The sequence below is a fragment of the Vombatus ursinus genome, unplaced genomic scaffold (assembly GCF_900497805.2).
Source record: "Vombatus ursinus unplaced genomic scaffold, bare-nosed wombat genome assembly UNPS02014797.1, whole genome shotgun sequence".
In the NCBI taxonomy this organism is placed as follows: domain Eukaryota; kingdom Metazoa; phylum Chordata; class Mammalia; order Diprotodontia; family Vombatidae; genus Vombatus; species Vombatus ursinus.
In genome coordinates this window covers 5,886,552-5,902,419 of record NW_020954575.1, presented here as the reverse complement: position 1 = coordinate 5,902,419, position 15,868 = coordinate 5,886,552, and the positions used below count along the sequence as shown (strand labels likewise).

General features: G+C 40.7%; 1 protein-coding gene across 1 annotated transcript in view; it reads left to right on the top strand.

The window, feature by feature from the left end:
- Positions 1-11,929: 11,929 nt before the first annotated feature.
- LPO (lactoperoxidase) overlaps positions 11,930-15,868 on the top strand; it is a 30,141-nt gene continuing 26,202 nt past the window's right edge. The window contains exon 1 of the mRNA XM_027870415.1: positions 11,930-12,029. The gene's annotated coding sequence lies outside the window, so the exon portion shown is untranslated. The remainder of the gene's footprint in view (positions 12,030-15,868) is intronic.

The window sequence follows — 15,868 nt, the reverse complement described above, 5'->3', positions numbered from 1 at the left end:
TCAGGAAGACTTGAGTTCAAATCTAGTCTCAGACACTTACTAGCTGTGTGACCCTGGGCCAGTCACTTAACCTTAGTTTCCGAATCTGTAAAATGGGGATAAAGGGACCTACCTCCCAGGGTTGTTATGATTATAAAGTGAGACAATAATTGAAAAGTTCTTAGCACAGTGCCTGGCACATAGTAAGTACTATGTAAATATTAATTATTATTAGACCAAGGATGCATCGAGGAGGTTTATGGTGGAAGCAACATGTTTTTTAAGGCATTGAGGGACTGATTCTTAAGGTATCTGAAAAAGGAGAGGATGACCTGTTTGTAACTGCTCTCTATTTCCTTGATTTTACCTTAGTCACATTGGAGGGGAGAGGAGAGGAGAAGAGAGGAGAGGATAAGAGATATTGTCAATGATCAAATTGGAATGTGGATGAATTAACTACAAAGCCTGTCATGCGATCAGGAGGCTTGCTAACTGGGTGAGAGAAAGCTAGATGTAATTAGGGGGTCGGGAACAGGGGACTGGTGTGCAATGCTGAGATACAGCGTGCTTGACTAAAGCAAGCCCCCACATGAAAGGAGTTGGGGAGCCTGCTTTCAGAAAGGCATGATGACATATAAGGTAGTGCCCTGCTCCCTGATTTGGAATATACACAGACATTCTGTAACTCAGTCCAGACTGCTAAGCAATTGATAAAGAGACAGACTGCTGCATAGCCAGAACTAGGAGAATTCAAAAGGCGCCAACCTGCCAAAGCCAGTGTCTTGCTCTTTGCTTCTGTTTCTTCGGGGCTATGTTCTGGTGATAGAGAGTGGGAAGGCCTTGGGCCCTCCTCTTCCAAAACCAACATCTGACTGGTGGTGAATGGAGGCCTCTGTTCTTTGTCTCTTCACGTTTGTACCATCCTATGTTTAGATGAAGCAGTGCTGGAGACAGCTGTGATCTTGTTAGTTTCCAAATGTCACTCTGGCAAGCTGGCAAAGGTCAGGAAGCTAGAGTTCCTGGCTGGTTTTGCAACCAACACTGAGGCCCCGATGAATGACCCAGCCCAGTGGTGGCTGAGCTGAAGACTCATCCAGCAGTTATATCACATTTGGAAACGATTTGATAGGGTGAATTCTGTGCAGAAACTGCATTAACTTCAAGTATATTCTCACCAGGACAAAGTGACTTAAGAGTGTGATCTCAAGTGTTGGAGGGGAAATATTTGTATTTGGCTATAGCTTTGAAGTAAATATCCCTTTGTAAATCTAATCAATGTTAATTGTTTAAATGAAATGCAGGCATTAATCATTGGCCATTGACAATGGGATCGACGCACTAGAATAGAGACTTAAGTTGTTGGCATTAGATAAGACTTTCCTGACCCCTCAGGTATACTGAAGGGGAGATGTTACCAAGTTTGTTCTGGGAGTTAGGTCAGGATTGTAGAATGGACCAAGGAGTTTGATGCAGAGCACCCAGATAGGTGACTCTCAAATCAGCCTTGAGATGTTCTAAACCAGGGATGGGGAACCTGTTGTCTCAAGGCCACAACTTGGATTCAGTCAAAGGGCCACACTTGAAGACCTAGAGGGACACATGCGGCCTTGAGGCTGCAGGTTCTCCACCCCTGTTAAACTAAGAAAAAGGGCTTCTTTTCTGGAACCACCAGGGACCAGGATGTTGTGGTATGGTTCACCAGGCCAAGAGAGGATAATGGGTCTAGTGAAGCCCAGAGAACTGAATATAGGAAAAAATAGCTAAGGAAGTTTCAGTGCCATGAAAACTGGGACTTTATTCAAGTAGTTGTCTCAGCACGTTTGTTTTTTGTTTTTCTACTCGAACTTCTAATGATCTTACCCTAGTGGATTATACTTGAAACTGTGAATTCTCTTCATCTTTGTAAATAAACTCTAGAAAAATTTACTCTTGTGTATTTGTGTCATAGTGGATAGAGCACTGTAGTTAGGAAGACCTGGGTTCAAATCTGACATACTAGTTGTGTGATCTTGGGCAAGTCACTTTACCTCTGTCTGCTTCAGTTTCCTCAACTGCAAAATGGAGATAATATCACTTACCTCTCAGAGCTGTTTTAAGAGTCAAATGAGATAATATTTGTAAAGCACTTAGCACAATGCTTTACACCTAGTAGATACTTAGCAAATGCTTATTCCCTTTCCTTTTTCCTTGTGGTCTAGAGACAAGGAGTGGGTAAGTTAGGAAGGGAAAGAGAGAACAGATACTACAATTTTCCACCAGTTATGGTGGCATCTGCAAAGATATGGACGTGGGTCATACGTGATGGCCAGGTATGGGTAGGTTATGATCTTCACTTAAGAGAGTACCCATAACTGTGAGTTCACAGAGCCATCGAAGTAGTGAAATAATAACAGCAATGAAGCAACTTCTTATCAGTGATTCAATTAAAAAGATTCAACCTAATGAATATTAGGTTGATAATAATATTATTAACTACCTAATGTGTATAGAGCACTATACTAGGTGCTGGGGGGAGAGAAAGACTAAGACACAGCCTCTCCCCTCACATAATAGAAAACATAAGCATAGAAACTTATAATTCACCACATGATAAATGCATCAGGGAGCCATTACCTATGGAATACTTATGGAAGGACATGGACAAGAGTCTCAAAGAATGAGAAAACATGGATGGGTTGCAATTTGCACCATTATAGAAAATGACCACATCAATGAGAAAACAGATTCATTAAAATGAATTACAGAAGTGCAAAAAAAAAAATATGGGAAAGGTTTTAGGGTCAATTGACCCACACGTAGCCTTCATGGGATGATCACTCCTCTCTACCTGGTAGTAGTCTCTTATTCCTTATTCATTTTTATCAAAGTTCTGAAGTAATTCACAGATATATTTGTATATTTCTCTATTAATTACTAAGATTGCAAACTCACTAACCAATTCACTGCCACTCCAGGCTATTAAATGTTATTTGTCTAACAGACTGAAGAAGCCTCTTCCTTATAAATAATTATTTTTCTCTCTATACAAACCCTTAATTTCCTAGATTTAAATAAACATCAAGTTATTAGCTATGCAATTTATTAGCAGTATAATAAATAATAAAATAAAGACATAAATAATTATTAACAATATTTCAGCTGTGAGAAAGATAACAGCCAGAGTTAGCTATTAAACACTATTCTTGACTTCTCCTCACTTCTAGAACCCGGTCCCTCCATTCAGCTTTTTCAAGACAGCAGCCAAAGTCTTTTAAGAATTTTTTAATGTATCTTCACCAGGTAAAAGTTAAAACAATTCTTTCAGGAAAAAAGTTCTCTTCATCGTCTTTCTCTCTGTATCTCACTCAGTCTCCTTTCAGCCACATGAGGAAAAAAAAAAAAAAAAGACAATCCTCCAGAATGTCAAACTATCAAACTCTCAAGAGTTCATTGTCTATTTAAGATACCTATAGTATCTTACTTTAAGTAAGATACTTTAGTACTTACTTTAAGATACCTAAGTGAGGGCCATCTCTAGTCATCCTGGCCATTGGACCCAGGTGGCTCCGGAGGAGAGAGTGAAGCTGGTGACTTTGCACAGCCCTCCCTCACTTAAATCCAGTTTACTTGCAAGTCATGATATCTTCTTCCTGATGTAATGGTTGTCTTTGAGAATAAAGCATGAACAACAACAACAAATTACCTAGGTAAAAACACCTATAGTCTCTATAGGAGAGGCTATTGAAGCTAATATTATAGAAGTGTAATAATGAAGCCCAAGAGAAAAGATTGTTAGTGACAAAATAGATCAGAGAAAGCTTCCTGGAGAAAGGTTGAGTTGGACTTTACAGAATAGATAGATACTCAGTAGGCAAAGAAGGGAGAAGGTAACCAGTTCACAGAATTATAGATCATTAAAGCTAGAAATGACTTTAGAGATCATCTAATCTTCATATAGGGAACAATGGAACAAGGATAGGGGAGCTAAGGGAATGTTCGGAGAACAGAGAGAAGTCCAGGTTAGGTGGGGGTAATGTGGAGAGGAATAAATAATGCAAAGTATAGCTGGGCAGCTTGGATAGCACCAAATTATAGATAATTATAGACAAAGGAATTTGAACTGTAGGCAAGAGGGAGCCAGTCAAGATTTTTGAGCTGAGTCACATGCAATTTGATGTAAAAAAATTTTAAAAAGAATAATGAATTTAAAGCCAGAGGATCTGGCTTCTACTCTTCTCAGCTCTACTAAATGTATAAACTTATTCAAGTCACTTAAGGTTTCTGGGTCTCAGTTTCCTCATTTGTAAAATGAGAGGCTTGATTTAATTGATTGCTCAGACCCCTTCCAGCTCAAAATCTATCATCCTGTGATCTTATAACCACACATACATGTTTGCAATAGTATGAAAATTGGATTGTAGAGGGGAAAGAGTAGAGGAAAGCAGAGCTATTAGGAAACTCATAATAACTCAGACAGAAAGGTAGAAATAGAGAGGAGTGGAGAACTACAAGGTATGATTGTGAGACAAAACTAAGAAGATTTGTTCTATGTAACTAGTTAAATATAAGAGGTAAGAGACAAGGAAAGAATTAAAGATCATACCAAGGTCTCAAACACAAGGGATAGATGAATGGTAGCGACTGATAGAAAAGTCAGAATGAAGAGAAGGTTCAGAGAAAAAGATAATACGACTGGTTTTGAACGTGTTGAGTTGGTGGTACTAATGGGATGGCCAAGTGGAAATGTCTTTTAGACAGCTGAAGAATGTGAGTATAGAGGTTGGAAGAGAGGTCAAGGCTGAAGATATTGATATGGAAGCGATTTGCTTAGAAGTGGAAGTTGAAGCCATGGGAGAGAATAAGTTTGTTCAGGGATAAAGTGTGGAGAAAGAACAGAAGGATCGGGACAGACTGGAGGAATACCTCCATCAAGGAAACTGAAAGATGTAGGCAGAGCCAGTAAAGAATACAGGGGAGTCATTGTGGGAGAAAAGCCAATTTAAGAAACAACAACAACAACAACAGTGTACCTGAAGTTAAAGAGGAGAGAATCCATTGATAGGAAATGCTCTGCAGAGAGAGCAAAGAGAAAAAAGACTGAAAAAAAAAATCACAGGATTTGAATGGTAAAACTAGAAAGAGTGCTAGATTTAGAATTTGTTGTTCAGTCATTATCAGTCATATCTGACTTTTCATGACCCTCTTTGGGTTTTGTTTTGGGGTCTTTTTTGCAGAGATAGTGGAGTGGTTTGACATTTCCTTCTCCAGCTCATTTGACAGATGAGGAAACTGAGGCAAACAGGCTTAAGTGACTCACACAGCTAGTAAGTATCTGAGGCCAGATTTGAACTTAAGAAGATGAGTCTGCTTGACTGCAGGCCCAGCTAGTGCCACCTAACTGCCCCAGATTTGGAATACATGGGTTCTGCTATTTACTATCCCTATGACCTTAAGCAAATCATTGTACCTCTCTGGGCCTCAGTGTCCCTATCTGTAAAATAAGGAGGTTGGATTTTTGAGATTTCCTTCAGGCTCTAAATCAACAGTCTTACACTGCTTGGTTCATGTGCTCCCAGGAAAGCCTCAATCAGGATCTAGGATTCCTAGCTGCCTCTTTTTTGTGTGTTTCTTTGCTGAATCTAAGTTACTGAGCAGTCTTACAGGCAACCTTGTAGTTTTGAGGGGTTGGGAGCTCCAGGGCCCTCAAATGGCGCCAGTTGCACTTCAGGATAAGTCCCTAGCAACTATTAGACTTGTTAGAGAAGATAATGATTGGAAGGAGGATAAGCTCAACCCTTAGACTATCTTGCCAGAAGAAACGGACCTGGAGGGAGCTATATGGACAGTGCAGAGTGGAGATAAAGGTGAAATGCCTATTAAGCAATCCCACAAAATGCTTCATGCTTTGATGTTTTACGTAACAACCTCCTAGAAGAATATAGCAATACTTCTCTATTACAACTGCATGTTTAAGTCTTTTTTATTGCACATTTGTGAATTTATTTTAAGCATTTCTTTTGTGTCCTATACTTGATTTACATTGTACATTGAGCACCTTTCTACCGCTCCTCCTTCCATTTGTCGGAAACCGTAGACATGATCTAAATCTAAACTCTAAGTGATTTTCTCTTCGATGGAATGTGATGAACTAGAGAATGTGATAAGGATGAGCCTGAACCTTCTCTTAGAGGCCAGCTTTCCTTAGCACTGAACCCTGGCTATGTGCATGGATCCAGAAAAGAAAGGGGCTTTCTTAGTAAAAAAGGGATAGGTAGGGGGCAGCTATGTGGCAGCTAGGTGGTGCAGTGGCTAGATCTCTGGCCTTGGAGTCAGGAGGACCTGAGTTCAAATGCAGCCTCAGACACTTGACACTTACTAACTGTGTGGCTCTGGGCAAGTCACTTAACCCCAACTGCCTCACCAAGAAGGAGAAAAAAAAAGGATAGGGAAACTCCAGCCCTACAGCTTCCAGCAATAGGTTGGGGAAAGGGGTGCGGGGTTACACAGATGTGGGTGGTGGCCAATGAAAAGGCACTGAGTCAGAATGTGGAGTATCATGACTGAGCAACAGAGAGAAAACCAATTTGGTTGAACCATAGAGCAGAAAGGGAAATAATGAAGCTGAAAAGGCAGGTTAGCACAAGTTGTGAAGAGCTTTAAAAGTCAAATAGAAGAGTTTACATTTGCTTCCAGAGGCAAGAGGGAGCCGTTGAAGCTTATTGAGTAGGGGAGTGACATAGTCAGGCCTGCATTTAAGGCAGTTGTGTGGAGGAAGAATGGAATGGGAAGGGACTGAGTCAAGAAGACTAATTAGGAAGCCAAGGCAATAGCCCAGGTAGGAGGAGACAGGAGACAAGAGAAAAGACAAGGTGAATGGAAAAAAGGGGACAAAGTGAGATATTTTAGAGGTAGAAATTATGAAATTTGGCAAATGATTCAACCATGGGTTTAACAATAATTTATTATAGGAAGGTGAAGTTTAAGATATATATATGTGTGTATATATACACATATACACATGTATGTGTGTGTGTATATATGTATCGATATAATGGTACAGAAGAATGGATCAGTGTGTGTGTGTGTGTGACTATGTATATGTATATATATATATATATGTAGAAAGATAGACATACACACAGAAGAATGGGTACATGCGCGCACACACACACATACACACACACAGAAGAGATCAGTCCCGCTGATGTGTATAAATCTTCTTCATTTAAACTTGTCCCAAAGTCCTGCTTCTCAACCCCGACCTCCACAGTTTAGAAGAATCTCTGGCTTCTCATACTTTGGTGTCTACACTTATTGGGGCAAGCTATGACCTGCATCTATTTCTTTCCTTGCCTTAATCCCTTCAATGCCTTCTTCCTCTCGGGACACTCGGTGCCAGTCACTTGCTCTCTCCTCTTCTGGTCTGCCTAACCAAAGGCTATGGTAAGTTTATGAGAAGTGACACAGGCCATCCTATCAATAGATGCCATCTCCAATTGGCCCTTCCCTTGGACCTTTTAGAGAGGCCCCCACCTTTAAATTGTTCACATAAGATATATACTATGACAAATGACTTCTATTCCTAGGGTACACCAGAGTTATCAATTTGTTACAAGAAGAATTTATCAATACTAAGCCAATCTGGCTGCAATAATTGTGATTGGCTGAATGACAGGTGCAGATGATTTGTAATCTTAGACCAGGCGTTCTTACCCTTGGGTACATGCACTTCTAAGGGTCTTTGGGCAGATTTGGACAGGTCTGTGGAAATAGGTGGGAAAAATTCACCTTTATTTTCACTAACCTACAACTTAAATTTAGTATTTCCTTTAATTTTGAAAAAAAAAAAGTATTCTGAAGACGGGTCCATAGATTTCACCTGAATGCCAAAGAGGTCTATGATACCCACAAACATGTTAAGAATTCCTATCATAGATAAATCACTAGAGGTGTAATGGTATGGTGGTTAGAGCACTAAACTTGGAATCTGGAAGACCCAGATTCATAATCTCACCTCAGACACTTGCTAGCTTTGCAACCCTGGGCAAATCACTTAACTATTCTGTACCTCAGTTTCTTCATAAGTAAAATAAAGGGGTTAGACTCAGCTTCTAAAATCCATGATCCTATGACCTCTCCTTCACTTCTCTACATTTCAATTTCTCCCTTTGTTGAATGATGAGGTTAGAGCAGATGATCTCTAAGATCCCTTCAGTTCTCTATCTGTGATCCTCTGATCCCATGATAAACAATTAATGATATTATGTCAGCAAATAGACTTGAAAGTTGAGGAAATTCTAAATATTAGTAATAGTCAATCCACATATTCATCACAACAGCCTCCAGACATATACCATGTATGTACTCAAAACAAAAAAGACGAGAACATCCATTAGCAAGTAACCCTTCCCCCTCCCCCTCTTCCCCACTCATTAAGAAAAGGTCAAACCCAAAGATAAATGTGTCCGAACTATCTTGGAACTAATTGGACTTGTGATCAGAACTGAGTTTAATTTTCAACCTCTATCTTGTCTTTTAGGTATTTTCCACAGTCCTGTCACAGGCCTCAACCACCTGAGACTAAGCAGTCAACCCCATTGGATGGTCTAGATTTACTTCAAAAGCCAGTGAGCATTGACTATTCATTCCAAATCCTGTTTCTCTAAGAACAGAACGTCTGAGAGCCAAGATGGTAGAGTAAGCAGTAAGTTGCTGTCACTCTCTCTCATTGATCTCTGAAAAAACTAGAAAATAGTGCCCCAGGAAAAATTCTGGAACTTCGGAGCCATCAGAAAGACTGAGTGAAACAATCTTTTAACAGGGGAAATTTGGAGGATTGGTAAGAAAGACCTGTTTCATTTGGGTAAAAGGGAAGCAAGTTCTAGGACAGCAGTCATCCCACCAAACCAACAACAAGTCCCACCTCAGCATACCAGCAGGAGATCCTGAGCACCAGGGTGGTGGAGCAGGCAAACACCAACACCAGGACCCCATATGCCCTCGAATGGCTAGGGAAACAGGCAGACTCAAGTTCAAAGAACCTCCCCATGCTTTAGTGCAGCCCTGAGAGGGCAAGGTGTCTTCCAGCAACTGGACCTCCATGTGCTCCAGTGCAGCCCAGGGCAAGCAGGCATCCTCCAGTGGCCAGACCCCCATGTACTTCAATGTAGCCCCAGGGAAATGAAGAAAAACCCTATCAAGCCTCAGCATATGCCCGAGACTACCACTAGAACCCCAGCTCAGCACCAGGTAAACTGCCGGACCCCTATAACCTCCAGCTGCCAGCACCTGAGACCCCAACACACAAAGCCAGTAACCAGACCCCTGGCCCCCAGCACAAGAAGCTTGGGACAGAGCCCCCTGTGCCCCAGAAGCAGAGCTCAACATTAAAAGCCAGGAAATAGGCAAACCAGATGAGCAAGAAGCAAAAAAAGAACACTGTGGGAACAGGGAAGATCAAAACACCAACTCAGAAGAGGGCAACATTGTCAATATACTTACATCTGAGACCTCAAAGGACTATGAATAGGCCTCAAGCCTAAAAAGCCTTCTTGAAAGAGCTCAAGAAGGATTTTAAAAGTCAAATAAGAGGTTCTTCCTATTGGTTCTAATTCTTCTCTACAAAACATGACTAATGGGAAAATATAATAGGAATATATATGTAGAGCCTATATCAGATTGCATACTATCTTGGGGAGAGAAGAGGAGAAAATTCAAAACTCAAAAGCTTGTGGAAGTGAATGGTGAAAACTAAAAATAAATTAATTAATTTAAAAAAGAAAAAAGGAAAAAAAAGGTACATAGTCTCCTTTGATCCTGACCTGGGCAGTCCGCATTTGGAGCATTCTGTCCTGTTCTGGAGGCCATTTTTTAAAAAATCAAATAAGAGAGATAAAAGAAAAATTTGGAAAAGAAATGAGAGGTATGAAAGAGAGAGCCAACAGCTCAGAAAAAGAAGGACAAAAATTGACTGAAGAAAACAACTCCTTAAAAAGTAGAATTGGCCAAATGAAAAAGGAGGTACAAAATCTAATAGAAGGAAACAATTCATTAAAAATTAGAATCGGGCAAGTGGAAGCTAATGACTCTATGAGACATCAAGAATCAGTCAAACAATATCAAAAGGATGAAAAAATAGAAGAAAATGTAAAATACCTCATTAGAAAAACAACCGACCTGGAAAATATATCTAGGAGCAATAATTTAAGAATCATTGATCTCCCTGAAAGCCATGATCAAAAAAAGAGCCTGAACAGCATCTCTCTAAGAATAAACCACAAAAGATTAACTCCCCAAATTATAAAGTTATAAAACTCATGGATAAGGAACTACGGTAGGACAAGTATCCACATTCAGAGGCCTATGGAGCTGAAATTCATACTGAGGAAGATGAAAAGATGCCGAAATTCCTCCACTCTTACTTTGGTTCTTAGAAAGACCTGGCTTCTTGCAGGAATACAACATGATCCAAGGCCTGTTGAGTTTTTTATATAAAATTTTATATCTTGAACATTTTTATCAAGATGAATCTTTGCAAGCCTTTATTCCTAGAGAGAACCTTCTTATTGTTCTCCATAATACAGCCTGACTTCTTGATTTTTAAAAGTCATAGGTGTTATGGAGGGGGAAAAAAACTTTGTTTCTCAGGCAAGATTACTCAGATTTTCTGTTTTTTCAAAAATAGCTGACCAAGTTAGAAAATGCTTCTTCTTTAGCAAGAGGCTCTCTCCCTGAAAGGATTGAATCAGTGGACGGGGGAAAAAAACAAAACACATCACATTGGAGAATATCTATAAGGTTCAGATATTTACACAGTGCCTAGATTGACTTATCCTGCTATAAAACACAAGCTGAGGCAAACGCATGAACTGAAGGGTTATGTAAGTGTTCTTTATATTAGCCTAGGTTTAACTCCTGGACACCATTGTTCTGGTGACAGGAGTGTACATTTTGAATGAAAAAGGAGGAAGGAGAAAGCAGGGGTACTGAGATACTTGAAGTAAAAGGAAAAATGACAGTTTGAAAATAGAGTTGCTTAAACCCTGCTGGCTGGTACATAAGGTTAGAAGTAAGCTTGCAATGCTACATATAACTGGGTACCTGGCCACCATATTTGGTATCCAAGAAGCTCATTTTTGAAGTGGGCCAGTCAGTAAAAGTCATAGAGCATAGGATGTTAGAACTGGGCCAGACCCCATGACAGCATGGAAAGACCACAGGTTCTAGAGTCAGAGGCCCGCATTTTCAAATCCCGCTTCTGATGCTTACCTGTATGACCTAATGAAAATTATTTCACCTCTCTGGGCCTCAGTTTCTTCATCTGGTAAAATGAAAAGGCTGGATTTGATTGTTTTTATGGCTTCTTCCAACAGCTGAGCTTGATACCATATTGAACGTCTGCATTTGACAAAGGAGGAAACTAAAGCCCTAAGTAAAGACATGATTTGCCCAAGTCAGTGGCAGAAGAGGGACTCCTGTCTGATCCAGGTGTCCTGACTTTCAGTGTGGGGTTCTTCCCGTTGTCATTCAATATTTTTAGTATTTCAGGAACAGAAGGACAGTCCATTGAGTTGAGCAATGTGTTAAGCAAAGTCAATGAGAGATAAGTAAGAAGTGAGAGGGAGGAGGATAAAATAATGACTATGGTCATAAGATAATAAACCATTACTAACTGGAAAAGCAATTCCCCTTTGGGAGAAAAGGGGGAAAATGCATAGTGTAGGCTTGGAGTTTAGCCCCTCCTTCCTTAGTAGGGATAGGGATGTATGTGTGTTTAACCTTGAACATGCTAGTGTGATGAGTTGGTTCAGTTGGAGTCAGTAGTATTGCATCAACCAATCACTAAATAGTCTGGCACATTTCCTCGTGCATCTGCCCAGAGTCACTGGGTGTTTCCTGTTGAACCTGAGCTACTCTTCCAAGCCAGACCAACTCCCCCCCCCACTCCCCCTCTGTATCTTTCCTCTTGGGCCTTTGCCAAGAAAGTACCTGTTGCCAGAAGGTATAAAAGTCTGACTTCCCTGAGTACAGCAACCACCCTGGTGGCCTGAGGAGTCCACAACAGCTGGCAAGTAAGTCTATCAAATGTTAATTTCTTCTAGTTTCTCCAATGGTGGTAATGACATTTCCCTGCGGTTTCTCAGGGAGGTGACGGATTTGGCCTGGCCTGGCATTTTCTTGGGTGAGATTTTCTGGCCATCATAAGGACTCCTTTCCACTGTGGTCAGAAGTGAGAAAGTAGTGATGGAGGGCTCCCTGAACCTGAGACTTAACTCAGAATACTTTAGAGCTGGAAGGGACCTTAGAGACAATCTAACCTAAACTTTTCATTTTATAGACGAAGGAAATTGAGGCTTGGCAGTGACTTGTCCAAGGTCACACAGCTGGTTAGCGACAAGAGCCTAGGGTCTCCTGATTCCAAGAATACGGTTTGAGAACTTGGTCCTATATGAGAAGATGTCCTGCTTTATTTTGAATATGGTGGTTTGAATGCAAGGCAGTCAGGATTTCTTCTTTTCCTGAGTGGATATCTGCTGGCAGGAGGCTAGATGTTACCTGACCCTCTAGCAGTCCAGGCCAGAACTGACGGTCCACAGGGAATGCTCCCAGTCTGTCTCAGGACCAGTGTTTGAATCTTTCTTTCTGCTCACAGCTGGTCTCCATCAAGCATGTGATCAAGCAGTTCTGAGTCCCAAACTGGGTCATATTGATTTGGCTTATTCAGCACTACTGAATCATATTGTATATTTAATAAACCATTAGAAGCCCCAGACCCTGTGATTAAGGCTAGAGAATAATTTCTAGCATTGAATAGCTAAATAAACACTTTACTTTCTTGGGGTTTTGGGGGAAGGGGTCTTGAATTCCCTGCTCAATATGAGATGTATCTCCCTCTGTCATAACAGAGCAGTCCATGGGGATCTTAGTTTGTATTTTCTTTCAACCTATTCCAATATTCTTGGGCAAACTCCTTCAGTGTGGGATTAGGGAAGGATTCTGCTGGATCTGTTGCATTTAACCCCCCACCTCCACCCCTCGTAGACCTTCATAGTTTGTTATCAGGTTTCTTTCCCACTGAGTCACTGCTCAGTCAGATTGGGTAGCCAGAGCCCTTTAAATGATCATCTGAATCCTGGGGCATGGCCTGGGAATGGGTGACCTCTCCCTTTTCTGCTCTCAAGTGTTTTGCTGCTTACTTTGATGTGGAAACATCAGGACCTGGCTATGACCTTATTCCCCAAGTCAACCTCTGTTGTCACACATTTTTCTGCTGAAGCACCCCAAATGTCACATGATCATAGATGTAGCACTGGAAAGGACCTCAGATGTCATCTAATCCAACTTATTGTACAGATGAAGAAATGGAGTTCCCAAGACTTATCCAAAACTATGAAGGTAGTAAGTAGTAAAACTGGGACTCAAAGCCAAATTCTAAGACCCCAAAGTCCACATTCTTTCCCTTGTACCATTATGCTATGCTGACCACAATGGTCATGGGTGCTTAGTATTTAAAACAGAAAGGGTACACAGTGATCATCTGAAAGGCCACTAAATGTGGAGTCAGCTAAAATAATATAGTAATTGTTGTTGTGTTGTTTCAGTCATGTCTGACCCATTGTGACCCCATTTGGGGTCTTCTTGGCAAAGATACTGGAGTGGTTTGCCCTTTCCTTCTCCAGTTCATTTTACATATGAGGAAACTGAGGCCAGCAGGGTTAAATGATTGCTACTGTCTGAGGCTGGATTTGAACATAGGAAGAGGAGTATTCCTGACTCCAAACCCAGCATTCTATTCACTGTGCCACCTAGCTGCCTCACAAGAATAATAATAATAATAGCTGACATTTATATAATGCTTTAAGGTTTAAAAGTGCTTCACATATTATAGGGCAGTTAGGTGGCTTGGTGGACAGAGTGTTGGGAATGGAGTAAGGAAGATCTGAGTTCAAATCTGCTCTCAGACACTTACTAGCTGTGTGACCCTGGGCAAGTCACTTAACCTGGCCTCAGTTTCCTCATCTGTAAAATGAGCTAGAGAAGGAAATGGCTAACCACTCCAGTATCTCTGCCAAGAAAACCCCAAATGAGGTTACCAAGAATCAGACACAACTGAAAAATGACTGAACAACAGCTGAATAACCTCCTTCAAATTGAAGGGATATTAAAATCCCTAGGCTCATTGATGTTCTTAGCTCTTGAGTCTCTGAATTTCATTCCCCACCCAGAGTCTTTATTAATTTATATAGAATTATATGTTCAGATTCAGTTGGTCTTCTCTCCATCCTACACCCTAAAGATGCTTAATTTTGTTCCTAAAAAAAAACAAATTTTTTTTTCTGTTGCAATAGGTTCAGTGGAGAGCCTCTAGGAACCTCAAGAGAGGGGAAAAACTATGGGAGGAGTTTTTGTTATAATTATCCCTCTTTTACAGATCAAGAAACTGAGGCAGACAGAGGTTAAGCGATTTGCCCAGAGACGCATAGCTACTAAGTGTCTGTTTGAACTCAGATCTTCTGGACTCCAGGTTCAGTGAGCCACCTACCTTATAAATGTATACAAAATTGAAGGTGAAGGGGGAAAATATTCTAGACATTTGGGAAGGGGGCAACCTGTGCAAAAGGCAGAAGATGGAATAAATTTCACTTCCCCAAGGGAGAGGATCAGAGAAGGAAAGTCAAGATCATGTTCTAAAATTTGGTGATAATTATTAATCAAACTTCAGTTTGATTCCAGACCTGCCTCTGAAACATACTAATTCTTTGACACTGAGTGAATTATCTCACCTCTCAATGTTCAGGCAACTCTCTAAGATACTAAGTTGCAAATCAATGCTGACCTAAGATGGTAGAGGGAGATTCCTTACTGGGAGTTCCAGGCATTTGAATACCAATTAAGGCACAGAACCAGTCCAAAAAGAAAAAAGAATCCCTGGGAACTTTTTGCCATTTTGTATTTCTTCTAACAATAGATATGGACAGTACAACTATCAAATGGAAGTCCATGAAATAGTTGGACCCTAAAGAGGGTTCCCCATACTAAAAACATTCTGAACTACTACTCCAGAAGTCATCTAGTCTAACTGATTCATTTTACAGATAAGAAAACTGAGGTTCAGAGAAAAGTGATTTGCCTAAGGTCATGCAGATAGTGAGTGGCAGAGCCAGGACTAGGGTTTGAGTGTCCCCTGTGTTTTTTCTACTATGCTGCCATTAGATATCCTGACCAGCCTTTTTGCTCACCCACAAATAGTAACACTCTAGAGTAGACTGTGCTAAGGTCATAAGCCCCTTTCCTGATCTGTCCTCCCCCAAGTTGTTTTCCCATAATCTTGCTCTTTTGGGGCCAGTTTGGTGGTCCCAGTTGTTAATTGTCTTCCCTCATCTTCCAAATATTTTGTATCATTTTGTACATGCTTTGTATTTACATGTTGATTTTCATTGTCCTCTTCTCACTGTCCCCTAGAATATAAGATCCTTGAGGAGCTGTTTGATATTTTTTTGTCTTCATATTCCTTAAAATAATGCCTTACACAGAGGATGTCAATAGGGACTGATATGTGATTTCTTTGATATGAGGAACTCTTTCTACTGAGGCAAGTCAAGACCTTTTCTGCCATAACTTAAAATCTTAGAGAAATGCATAGGTCACCAAGAAGTTAAATTACTTGCCTAGAGTCACATAGCCAGTATGTGTTCGAGGTAGTGGAATTTGAACCCAATGCCTTCCCGACTCAGAGGCCAGGTCTCTAGCCACTACCTCATGCTGCCTTTCAACAAGTCCTTCCAGGAAAGTTGATCAGTTATGTGCTAAATTACTGCCATGAGTGATACAAAGAGGTATAAGAAAGTATCTTCCCTCAAGAAGCTTCCACTCTAGTTGTGAGATACATACATATAAAAAGTCATACATA